Raw genomic sequence first — 11,933 nt, forward strand, 5'->3', positions numbered from 1 at the left:
AGAAGTAGTCAACTTCGAGAGAATTGAAAATAATTTTCAGGTAATGTTATTCCGTAAGTTTAATCTCAATAAGGCAGAAGGAATTTTCGCACCTATATACACGAAAATAAGCCATTATTCGGTTCAGTTACCAAAAAATGCGAGTAACAAATAAAAAGTTTTAAAATTCAAATAAAAGATAAAAAGTTTGTTTAGTTTGCAAAATTTTAAATATATATTTATTTAAACAAGTAAGGAAAATTAAGGATTGATAAATAATGGGAAATGAATAATAATATGATCCTTATTCGAAAATGAAGTTAGTAACACTAACTACTATCAATTTCAATATACCTACTACCTTCATAGAATAACTATAGCAGCTGGTCAGATGAGATCGAACCGACGACCAATGCTCAAACCTTTTCAAATACAAATAATGTTTATGTTAGAATTTAAGTTTATTGTTACAATCTCATTTCTATACTATTTCTGTACTCTGTTAAAAGTTCGAGCAAACTATTTGATAGACTGAAAATAGCTTTATTCGTTTAACATATATTATTATTATTTTGTGTGAGTGAATATATTCGCATCGTGCGTGAGTTTTATTGGAGGCGTTTCCAAGGTAACGATACACTACTTTAATTATAGAATTGTATGGATGCATATATAATTGTATGGATTGCATTTATGACATTGAAAATTTAATATTATTGACTCACAAATTATATAAATAATTATGGTAATTTACATTTGAAAAATAATATTTGTGTAATTTGATTTCTTATTTTCACAATTTTTAATGCATTAAGTTTAATTAATTAGTGTTTTTCAATAATTTTAATTTGATATTTTCTATAATATTAACATGTAAAGAACTGCAAAATTAGTCATAGCAGCCTTTTTTATCGCCAAAATTTTTCACTAGAAGCGGTGACATCGATTTTATTGTCCCTACCATGACTACGCACACAACGAATATGTTGATTTTCGTTAAAACCTTTTCATATAATTTTTTTTTTAATGTTGAGAAATGTTCTTAATTTAATTAAATCTCACAAATAGAATGTTGAAACTATATGTTTAAAGCAAACAATAAAATATAAAATAAAGCAATGTATTGCAGCTTAAATATTTTGAAACGAGCTGAAATACTAATTTCTAGACAAGTAAAACGTCTTAAAATTTGAATTTATTGTAATGAATGATAGCAATAATAAAAATATATAATATTACGATTTAATATTAGAGTAATAATTAATCGTTCATGTTTGATTTATCGAAAGACAATCTAACATGAACGATTTGTATGCAAATTCATTTTAAGGATTAAGTGAAGATCTTTCACTAGTTGACCTCAATGATTTTCATTTCATCCACAATTTATTTGATCAATGATTATAAATCTTATTCCACCTCCTCCAATTCATTAATAGCTATACTATGCTTGGCCCGCCCACTAGACTACACCCCGTTTAGCACGCCTGCTATCACAAACTTTAATACTACTGCTAGGACATAAATTCATATATAGCCATACTCTGCCTGGCACAGCTTAGTCCACCTGCTAAACACAAAATTTACTTGCATCTCTTGGTCAAGATGGACTTCGGCCTAGCCTGGACCTTCAACTATGGAGCTTGCTGTGATCACATACAGCTCCAAGTAATAAATACCTATAATAAGCTTGGCGTACAAAATTTAATTTAAGTTTAAATTGAAAATAAAATTAAGCTTGGTACTGTTTACAGAGTGACAAGTGACACCGGTAGATGCCTGACCAGAAAAGCTGATCAAGTGATCGAGAAACGAAATAAAAAATATAAATTTAGCCTGATTCAACGGAAGTAAATACGTCACAACCAATAACGAGTGGTTTTTTATTAAAAAAATATAACTAATTTTCATTAATAATTAATAAAAGAATGAAATTATCTCTTAGTTTAAAAAAAATCACTTAACCGTACTTTAGAGGAATTATTCTATAAATTCATTGTGTGTCCCACCATTCATTGCAAAAGTTATTTACATAACAAGTGAAATTTACAAAACTAAAAAAATACACACACACACACAAGCGGTCAAACTTGTAAAACCCTTTTTTGGGTTCGGGAGCTAAAAATCTTGATATTACAAGTGAAACTGCCAACTTTTTCCTTAAATCCTTTCCACTGATCCGATTCAGAAGATCATCGCCTATATAATAAGTTTTTCCGGTTACGGAGCCCCAAATTCCCACCTAAAGCATAGCTAAGAGCCCTCTCCATTAAGACAGACAGACACACACACAGACAAACACACAAAGCGGTCAAACTTATAACACTCCTTGTTTTAAGTTCGGGGGTTCAAAATGACTGTTTACGCAACTAAATTTGATATCAATCACACTGTACATTGATTCGCTTAATAATAATGGGTATATTGAACACACAAAACATATTTAATTTTATGACAATATTAATGACATTTCATTTATTAGTATATTATATTCTCTGATGATATTGGAAATTTTGAGTTCATTTAGTTGAGTTCACTACGACTGAACCGACCGACCGATCGAACCATATTATATAGAATATTATTATTTATATGCACATATAATGTGTATGTATGTATTATATACATACAATATAATATAGTAATGATAATGGTAGTATGATTTGTGAAAGTGTCATCGGATGTGAAAGATGAGTTACTGTCCTCAATAAACTACTTGTGACATATGGATTGACTATTTACCACTATATAGTAATACTATGCTTATATAATATACTGCAAAATATAACCTCCAATGCTCTATATATTATCATTTATTTTATATAGAGAAAATACTTTCAAATATTGAAAGTAACATTTTTATTGAATGATCTTATTTATATCTTCAAGATGAGATATGTTAAAGGTCGCTTTCAATGCGCGTTCATTTATTGGAGAATTATTTAAAAAAAGTTGAGAGCTATCCAATAGGAGAGATCTGATATATGCTAAACTACAATTAATAAGACTTAGCAAAGCAATTAAGAAGAAATTTGGTTTATTGTACGGTACATACATATAAACCCAATTCATACTTGCAACTACAAAAATATATAATATATTGTGTGAAGTGATGTTTATAAATTTATATAGATATCGCTTTTCTATCATCAATACTCTAACCATAGTCGTCTCTGTTCATTAAATGATGAATCTTCGATGAACTTATAATTAAATTAAAATTTTGATTTTATATCATCTTACATTTTTATGGTATTATTATAAACTACAAGGTTTACTTACTCACTTTGTTAATAAAAAAATGTATTTATAAAGTTTTATTGAAATCCCTAGTATTATTCAAGCCTTGCATATCTCCTTAAGGAAAAATTTTCTTTGTCGTTAATTAGTAGCTAATTAGTTGAGAAAATACTGGTTTTGTCGTTTTATTTTTTGAAAAATACAGCATTTTCTGCTAGCTTTATATGAGCTTTAACGAAGCCAATTTTCAATAAAAAATAATTAAAGTAGAAACTAAACTAGCACTAATTAGTTGTGAGAGAAATAATTTTGCAATTTCTTTTTTGGGACGAGGATTATTTATAATTAACTTATTTCCTTACTGCTGCCTGTCTTAGTAACTGAGCTTTTTTTTATTTTCTTTCATTTCACGATTTCTATGTTCAAATTCTACTCTCAATTGCCAACGAACTTTTATTATATTTTTACTTAGAAAATATGTATAGCAATTTTATTTATTATTTTGTTCGAACAATGTTATTCTGAATATTGTTTATTGTGAAAAAGATCATATATATTTATTTTAAAAATATTTAATAAATAAAATACTGAATGTGATATATTTACACGAACGAAAATGGAAATTTTTCACGTACGTTGGATATATTTAATCAACAAGAGAAAGAAAACGAGAATATAAAATGGATTTGTCCTCTGATATTGAGTAGTAGATACATAACATATTGTTTATACTGAATGGCATCATGTGAATGATAGCTCAGAATCCTCAGACATCTGCAGTGAAACAATATTCAAGGTACGAGAGGGCCATACGAAGTTCCTAATTAATTATTTATATACAATTCATGTTGTTAAAGTTTAGTGAACGAAGTTTAACGAAGATTGGCATGTTTTTTTTTATCTGTCATTTAGAATATTAAAAATATATTAAGGAATAATTAGGTTTTCAGCGAATCTAAAGTATCGAACTTATGTAAATCGGTTTTGATATTTCTGCAATCTTTTTATTGTTGCCGTATCTATGTATGTTAAAAAAAAAACCCCAATGCATAAAAAAATAACAAAAAATTGCGGAAAGGGTTGGAAAACAAAGAGAAATTTTTGATTTTTTACCCAGTCCATGACTAAAAAAAGTATTGCCATAAAGTGCTTGGTACTATTTGAATATTTGTTTATGTGTTATCCACGTAGTTTAATCGCAAATGTTCCCTTACTTTATTAATTTCGGTGTGGCTATGCAGTGGAGCACAAGTCACAAGTCATAGTAAAGTACTGTGACTTGTATTTGTTGCACATTATGTTTTACTTTATCCATGTCCGAGGATGTAGTCTTTTTTGTGGAAGATAATTCAATTCTTATTATCATTTCTAACCGTATATACTCTATTGTAAAACAATTTCTTCATCAGCTGATTCTAGAAGTCGATCCATTGTGCAATTTTTTTTATACATAGAAAGTGTTGTTAATTTGAAGTTGTTTCAAACACTTATGTCTCGCATTGTGTGGTATAAACAGAAAGATAGAATAATTCCAGGAGTATTTGGTAAGCTGAAAGATTATCAATGACATCCGTTACAAAGCATCTGCTACAATATATAGATACCTAAGATAATAATGAAGTGGCCTTTTTTTTAAGAAACATTTGTGGATCAGACTAGAAAGTTTACTTGAATGAAGTCGGAGGACAAAGGAAGACATTTTGGAGACAAGAATCATCTGAGGAAGATTTACAAAATTGATTGTGAATGATATTTTGTGTGTTATTTATTATCGTATTTATCATCTTATAATTTAATACATAATACAATAATAATAAAAATGTATAAATATAAATAATAAAGAAAACGTAACATTTTTAAACCAGACAAATTTGAATTTAATACCTAAGTTAAGTCAAATTGCGAGCAGCAATATTTCATACCGTGTACGATTCTAGACCGCACAAGGTGAGCTTTATTAGGCGGTATACATTTGTTTCTCCGATAGAAAATGATTTCATAGAGCTATTATAATTTATAATAACTGTACAAAATGGAGATATCTCTTTATGGTGCAAACGACATTTTTCTACCATCTTGTATTACTTACACGTCTCTTGGGTGTTGTGAATTATTTCTACTACCTATTAATGTGTAATTTCAATGATTATGACTTCCTTTTCAGTGTATGTTCAACTGTTTTTACTTTTCGCTTTTTCCAAGCCAATTGCTGTAGTTTTCTTTCCACGTGGTCGGCCTCTTGTCATGTGGGCTGTTGGCATTTTTATATCCTTTAAGTTAATCACACGTACACTAGGCTCTTCAATTGATGGTGGTGCAGACGATGATATACGCTTTTTTTTATTGGTTTTTATCCACGTATCTAAATGCCCTGATGGACGCCCTCGGGTCACTTCGGATAAGGGCATCTTAATACGGTCCATATTCACAAGAGTCACAGTACTCCTCTGTATATTTAACATTTCGTGTGTGGTATAGAACCATTCACGGCTTGAAAATCTCTGTATAAACGCATACCGTGCGTTATAGCTTACCGTGTGCGGTTAAAAACCTCGCACGGCAAAAAATCTCTGTAGAATACTCTTTCCCATCTGTATTGTGTATACCGTGGACGAGAGTATACCGCACACGGTATGTTACATTTCTGTAGAATACGCTTTCCCATCTGTATAATGTATACCGTGGACGAGAGTATACCGCACACGGTATGTTACATTTCTGTAGAATACGCTTTCCCATCTGTATAATGTATACCGTGGACGAGAGTATACCGCACACGGTATATTTCATTTGCTTCAAATAAGCCTTCCAATCTATATTGTGTATACCGTGGACGAGACTATACCGCACACGGTATAAGGGCTCGACGGCATAAAGAGTATACCGTGAAAAAGTATACCGTGCACGGTATAAGGGCCCCACGGTATAAAAGGGCAAAAATAATTTCATACCGCGTCTACGGTCTAGACCGTATACACGACCGTATACACGGTATACCGTATAGACGGTATACCCGTCTATTTAGACGCGGTATGAAATTGTTTTTGCCCTTTTATACCGTAGGGCCTTTATACCGTGCACGGTATACTTTTTCACGGCATACTCTTTATGCCGTCGAGCCCTTATGCCGTGTGCGGTATAGTCTCGTCCACGGTATACACAATATAGATTGGAAGGCTTATTTGAAGCAAATGAAATATACCGTGTGCGGTATAGTCTCGTCCACGGTATACATTATACAGATGGGAAAGCGTATTCTACAGAAATGTAACATACCGTGTGCGGTATACTCTCGTCCACGGTAGCCTTCCAATCTATATTGTGTATACCGTGGACGAGACTATACCGCACACGGTATAAGGGCTCGACGGCATAAAGAGTATACCGTGAAAAAGTATACCGTGCACGGTATAAGGACCCCACGGTATAAAAAGGCAAAAATAATTTCATACCGCGTCTAAATAGACCGTATACGGTATACCGTGGACGGTCTAGACCGTAGTGGCGGATAGCCACTTCGTATTAATTTTAACAATTGCCCTTACCTAAAAGTTTAAAATATTAATTCATAAGAATAAATATTAATTACTGAGAATAATTAATTACTAAGAACAAATATTAATTTATTTGTAAAAAGTTCGATTTCGTTTGGCAAATATATAACATACTACGTGGTTGTTATGAGTTTAAATGAGTGTTGAATTAGCAGAAGCCCGGGTAGCTCAGTCGGTAGAGCATTGGACTTTTAATCCAAGGGTCCAGGGTTCAAGTCCCTGCTCGGGCGAGTAATTTTGTTGATAAAACGAACAGCGGTATAATGTGTATATATTTTTATGGTGTAAACGTGAAATATAATAGAGCTTATGAAGTGAAGATCTCTCTTTCTCATGATTTTCATTTCATTTACAATTTATTTGATTATAACTTTTGATCAATGATTATTAATCTTAATTCACCTTCAATTCGTAATAGGTATACAATGCTTGGCCCGCCCACTGAGCCCACCCACTAGTCCACACCCCGTTTAGCACGCCTGCTATCACAAACTTTAATCCTATTTGTTTAACACAAAATTGACTTGCATCTCTTGGTCAAGATGAACTTCGGCCTGATTTGGACAAACGATCGTTAAAAGTCAGTTTGAGTTTGAAAATGAGCAACGTTTAATTGGATCTTGAATCCGTAGGTTTAAACATAAAAATCTTCGTTTAAAATTAACGTTTTTGTTTTAAATATTTTTTTGTACATATCTTTGTTTTCCGATCCCAGATGCCAATTAAATTTTTATTATCTCAAAAAATATAAACGATAAAGAAAGGGTTGAATATTTTTATTTAGCTTCAAATAGGAATAATATTTTTGTTTAAAAATTCGTTTCAAAGCATGTAGATAACAAAAAATGAAAAAAAATAATTGTTGGAAAATTTATTTTTTTCATACAATAATACACACACTGATATTCAACACTTTCAAAAAGGTATTTCGACAATTTATTCAGTCAACTGTTTATTTTGTCTTGTTTTTTCAAAATGTGCAACACTTTCTTAACACTTCAATTTTGTAAAATATAGGATTAATAACATTTCACGGGTAAAGGAAAGTGGATCGATGTTCATGAGCAAGTCCTTTCTATATATTTTTTATTTCAACATTACATCAAATGTCATAAAAGCATATGATACGTTATACCACATGATACGTTAATATATCTTCGATTACAGGATCAGAGAAAGTCCTTTAAATAACCTTTACACATAGGCTGTTCAATACAGGTTTTGTGTATCTATATACATATTGTCAAATACCATACAGAATCAGTTAACCCTGCAGCCATAGTAACCAATATTCATCATTTGTTAGTAGTATACCTATTACGAGTTATGTGAACCATCGTCTTGTTGGTTCCAGTTGTATAGCTTCACCCATTTACCAACAATAACAATATTAAGTTAACTTGAAAGGGTTGTACCAGTAAATTTGTTTTAGTTTTCATTTTTACCAAAAACTTTAATGAAATGACAATATGAAGTTTTATGAGAGTTAAACATTATATATATAATAATACTTGAAAACAAGACGTAGTAAATAAAACCTTTAGAGGTCAGACCCACAAGTAGAGTGTGGTTAAATTTCTAGTTACTACTGATAACTGATAACTCTCATTGAGGATGAAAGTTTATATGAAACTCTATAATTTTTGTGGTGAAAAGGGGATGATTGTTTGTTTAAAAATTCATCATTTTTGAATTAACTACCTACTTAACCGATTTTAAAAATTATTTCACCTATAATAGCTTACAATGCAAAGTTTCTGAGATATGACAGGATTTGGATCGATTTTAGTTCGTATCTCAAAAACTATTTGACCAGTCAACAAATGCACCCGACTTTTGTACTTTTGGGGTTAAAATTACTTTATGTACTGAGTTTTATCGAAATTGAAAATTAAAAATAATTTTCGATTTTTTGCAATTTTTTTAAGGGAAAAAAGGTGAAAAAATCTAGAAGTACGCAAAAAAAAATTTTGTTTTGAAATTTGATGAAACTCGGTGGATGGGGTATTTTTGGTCCAAAAAGTATAAAAATCAGGTTAATTTAAAGATTGGATGCAGAGTTTCTGCGATATTTGAGACAATTTTAGTCCGTATATCAAAAACTATCTGACCAGTCAACAAATGAACCCGATTTTTGTACTTTTTGGGTCAAAATTACCTTATAAATTGAGTTTTATCGAAATTGGATATAAAGATAAATTTTTCGATTTTTTCAATTTTTTTAAGTACTCGTTTGAAAAAATCGAGAAAAACGCAAAAGAAAATGTATACCTTGATTTTTAATTGATTTACGGGATGAAAACAATCGTTTGTTTTTCAGAAAGTTAGTTTGTTTTAAAATGTATTCGAAATATACCCCTCTTGTGTGCTTAGATACCAATTCAATTAAATTATTTACTAATATTGATGAATGAAAACTACTAAAATTATTTTACATTGGATCCCGAATAAAGTATATAAAGTAATAATGTAATTTATTTCGTAGAACATAACTAGTTGTTTATTGATTACGCATGAGAAAATAAATATTTTAATAAAATATTCCTGGAATAATAATTGTGTTACAAAAACATTTCTGTTCTATATATGTATATGAATAGTTATTTCTAAATAATACAATATTATCGTAGCTTAGAGTATTAAAGCGCTTTTCTGGTAATGCATTAATTGCTGTTGCAAACACGATTTGAACCCCCTGATTTTATGTAAATAGCTTTCAAAACGGATTACTTCAAAAATTATATGTTTCAATAATAAATTTCTACTACTTCAATTACAGACTTCAATTGCTAACATATTGCTAGATTTATCTTCTCAGCTTAGACCTTAGCGAAAAAAAAAATGCTGTGGCAATAAAAAAAACAGATGGCTAATAGTTGGCTTAAATAAAAAATACAAACGAAACAATTTGTCCGAAAACCATATAGACGAATCATTTTAGATCAAAAAAGGCTAAAATGAAAAATTTTTATGTACCTCAACCTATCGGGCCAGTTTTTATTTCAAAATGTTCAGGAAGGTCCATATATCAAAATCTACATCTAATTTCTTGCCGCTAGAAAGTTTGGCCATTGCTATGGGCCAAAAAGCCCATTATTATAATCCATTGATTGAGGCCAGAAAAATACATTTGAGAGTTTTCGGGATCGCTGATCACTTTTCTGAAGTCAGAATTTCGATAAACTCCCCTTCTTCTGGAGTAATCCATCCTGCTGGTCCAAATTGAATATTTACAGAAAATTGCATTGTTAGGTCAACGAAGGGCGAAAAACCTCAACAAGGGGTAGTATATCTCCATTCTCACTTCGGAATCTAGATCAGTGACCGCAAAAACCTCTGAGCATACTTTTTTGGCCCATTTTGTCGAATATTTACAGAATCCTGCTGTTTTGGATCAGCGAGGGCAAATAATCCTAGAAATGAGGAGTATATCTTCATTCTAACTTCGGAATCAGTGACCCCAAAAACCCCTGAGTAATCTTTTTTGATCCATTTTGTTGAATATTTACAGAATATTGCAATTTTGGACAAGCGAGGTAAAATTACCCCAAGAGGGGGAAATTATATCGAACTTCTGATTTCGGAATAGTGATCAGAGACCCCGAAAACTCCCGAGTATACGTTTCTGGTCCATATTTTCAAGGTTTTAAAATTTTCAAAAATTACCTCATAAATGGATTCTAATGATTTTCCTATTGGGCCCATAGCAAAAACCAAAACTTTCTAGCGTCAAAAAGTTATATGTAGATTCCGCTATATGGACCTTCCTGATCATTTTAAAAAAAAACTGGCTGGATAGGTTGAGGTACAAAAAAATTATCTATGAAATGCTTAAATGACACGACTTATACAGTTTAGGCAAAAACGAAGACAAAATAGTTATTTTTTCTAGTTTTTTTCTTCAAACACAGCGAATTGGAGCCGGGTTTAACTAGTATTGTTATATTTTCAATAGACTTTACATAGTAAAACTATTGTATCAAATTAATATATTTCATTAACTTTTCATTAAATATTTGACACAGTAAAATCACTAAAACTTACAATTAATATAAATACGATAATAATGCATTTCATTTGCCAAGAGCTATTTATATATTTGATTTCAATACAATTATATTACAATGTTTAGATTATAATGATCAATTATTCGAATATATTTCTAGTATATTGGCTTAAAATAGAAACCAGAACAAATTCATATTTGTATTCATTTATAAATGTCAACAAGCTATTATTTCTAGGTAGCATAGTGTCCGAATGACTGACAGACTACATATAAACATGTAGATCAAATTTTTAAGCAAAAATCTGTGTGTTTGTTCACCCGATTCTATAATGATCTATGTCTCTAATTCACTTTGAGCATCCAAAATAAGAGAAATATAATTATATAAGTACTTTATTTTTTATATACCTATTCAATTATAACTCCAAAAAACAAATTTCACTTTTATTTTTTTAAATAAAAGAGTACAGGATTCTGTATCTCCAAAATTTACGAAACATTTATATTTGATTAAAAGTTGAAATTCAAAAACAGATACTCTGAATATATAACGTTGAATTTTAAAAGTAGCATCAGATTGCGGAAATTTAATATCAAAGTTTGAAGAATATCAAATTTTGAACCAAAAATTATTTATATTCGCCTAGATATTCGATTTTAAAGACAGTTTCGTCATTACAGCAGTCCAGAAAACTCCTTTTTTTTGGAAAAAGTCTATTCAAAATAAAAAATTTCAAATCTTGAATAAAATTTTTGACTCACAATATACGTATTTATTTTTTTTAATAAAAGAGTAAAGATCAACATAGTTGTAGTCAAGAGTTTTAATATGGCGACAACAAGGAGTTTATAGTGTGATGTGTGAAATCACCTTATTGAGTGCAGAGCAGAAAGAATATGCTAGAAATCCTATTATCAGGATTCCTCCTTTAATATGTTACATGCTTTCTTTCATACATGTTTGTATGTACAACGAAGGATGAAAATGGAGTTAGTTAAAATTATCAGCGTTGCAGGAAGTGATTTTGTTTTATTTTCATAAACATATAAACATTTTTCAAAGAATGTATATATAGAAGGTTTTTAAAAATGATACACTATTTAGGTAATTATTGAGAGTGACAATTTTCTAATTTAATGGGAACACACTT

The 11,933-nt window shown here is 30.4% G+C and overlaps 1 non-coding gene across 1 annotated transcript; it reads left to right on the forward strand.

Moving 5' to 3' along the window:
• The first annotated feature begins 6,930 nt into the window (after positions 1–6,930).
• On the forward strand, positions 6,931–7,003 carry Trnak-uuu. The gene has a single exon. It is a non-coding gene; the product is annotated as a tRNA-Lys (tRNA).
• The last annotated feature ends 4,930 nt before the right edge of the window (positions 7,004–11,933 follow it).

The sequence above is a fragment of the Chrysoperla carnea genome, chromosome 3 (genome assembly GCF_905475395.1).
Source record: "Chrysoperla carnea chromosome 3, inChrCarn1.1, whole genome shotgun sequence".
Taxonomy (NCBI): Eukaryota; Metazoa; Arthropoda; class Insecta; order Neuroptera; family Chrysopidae; genus Chrysoperla; species Chrysoperla carnea.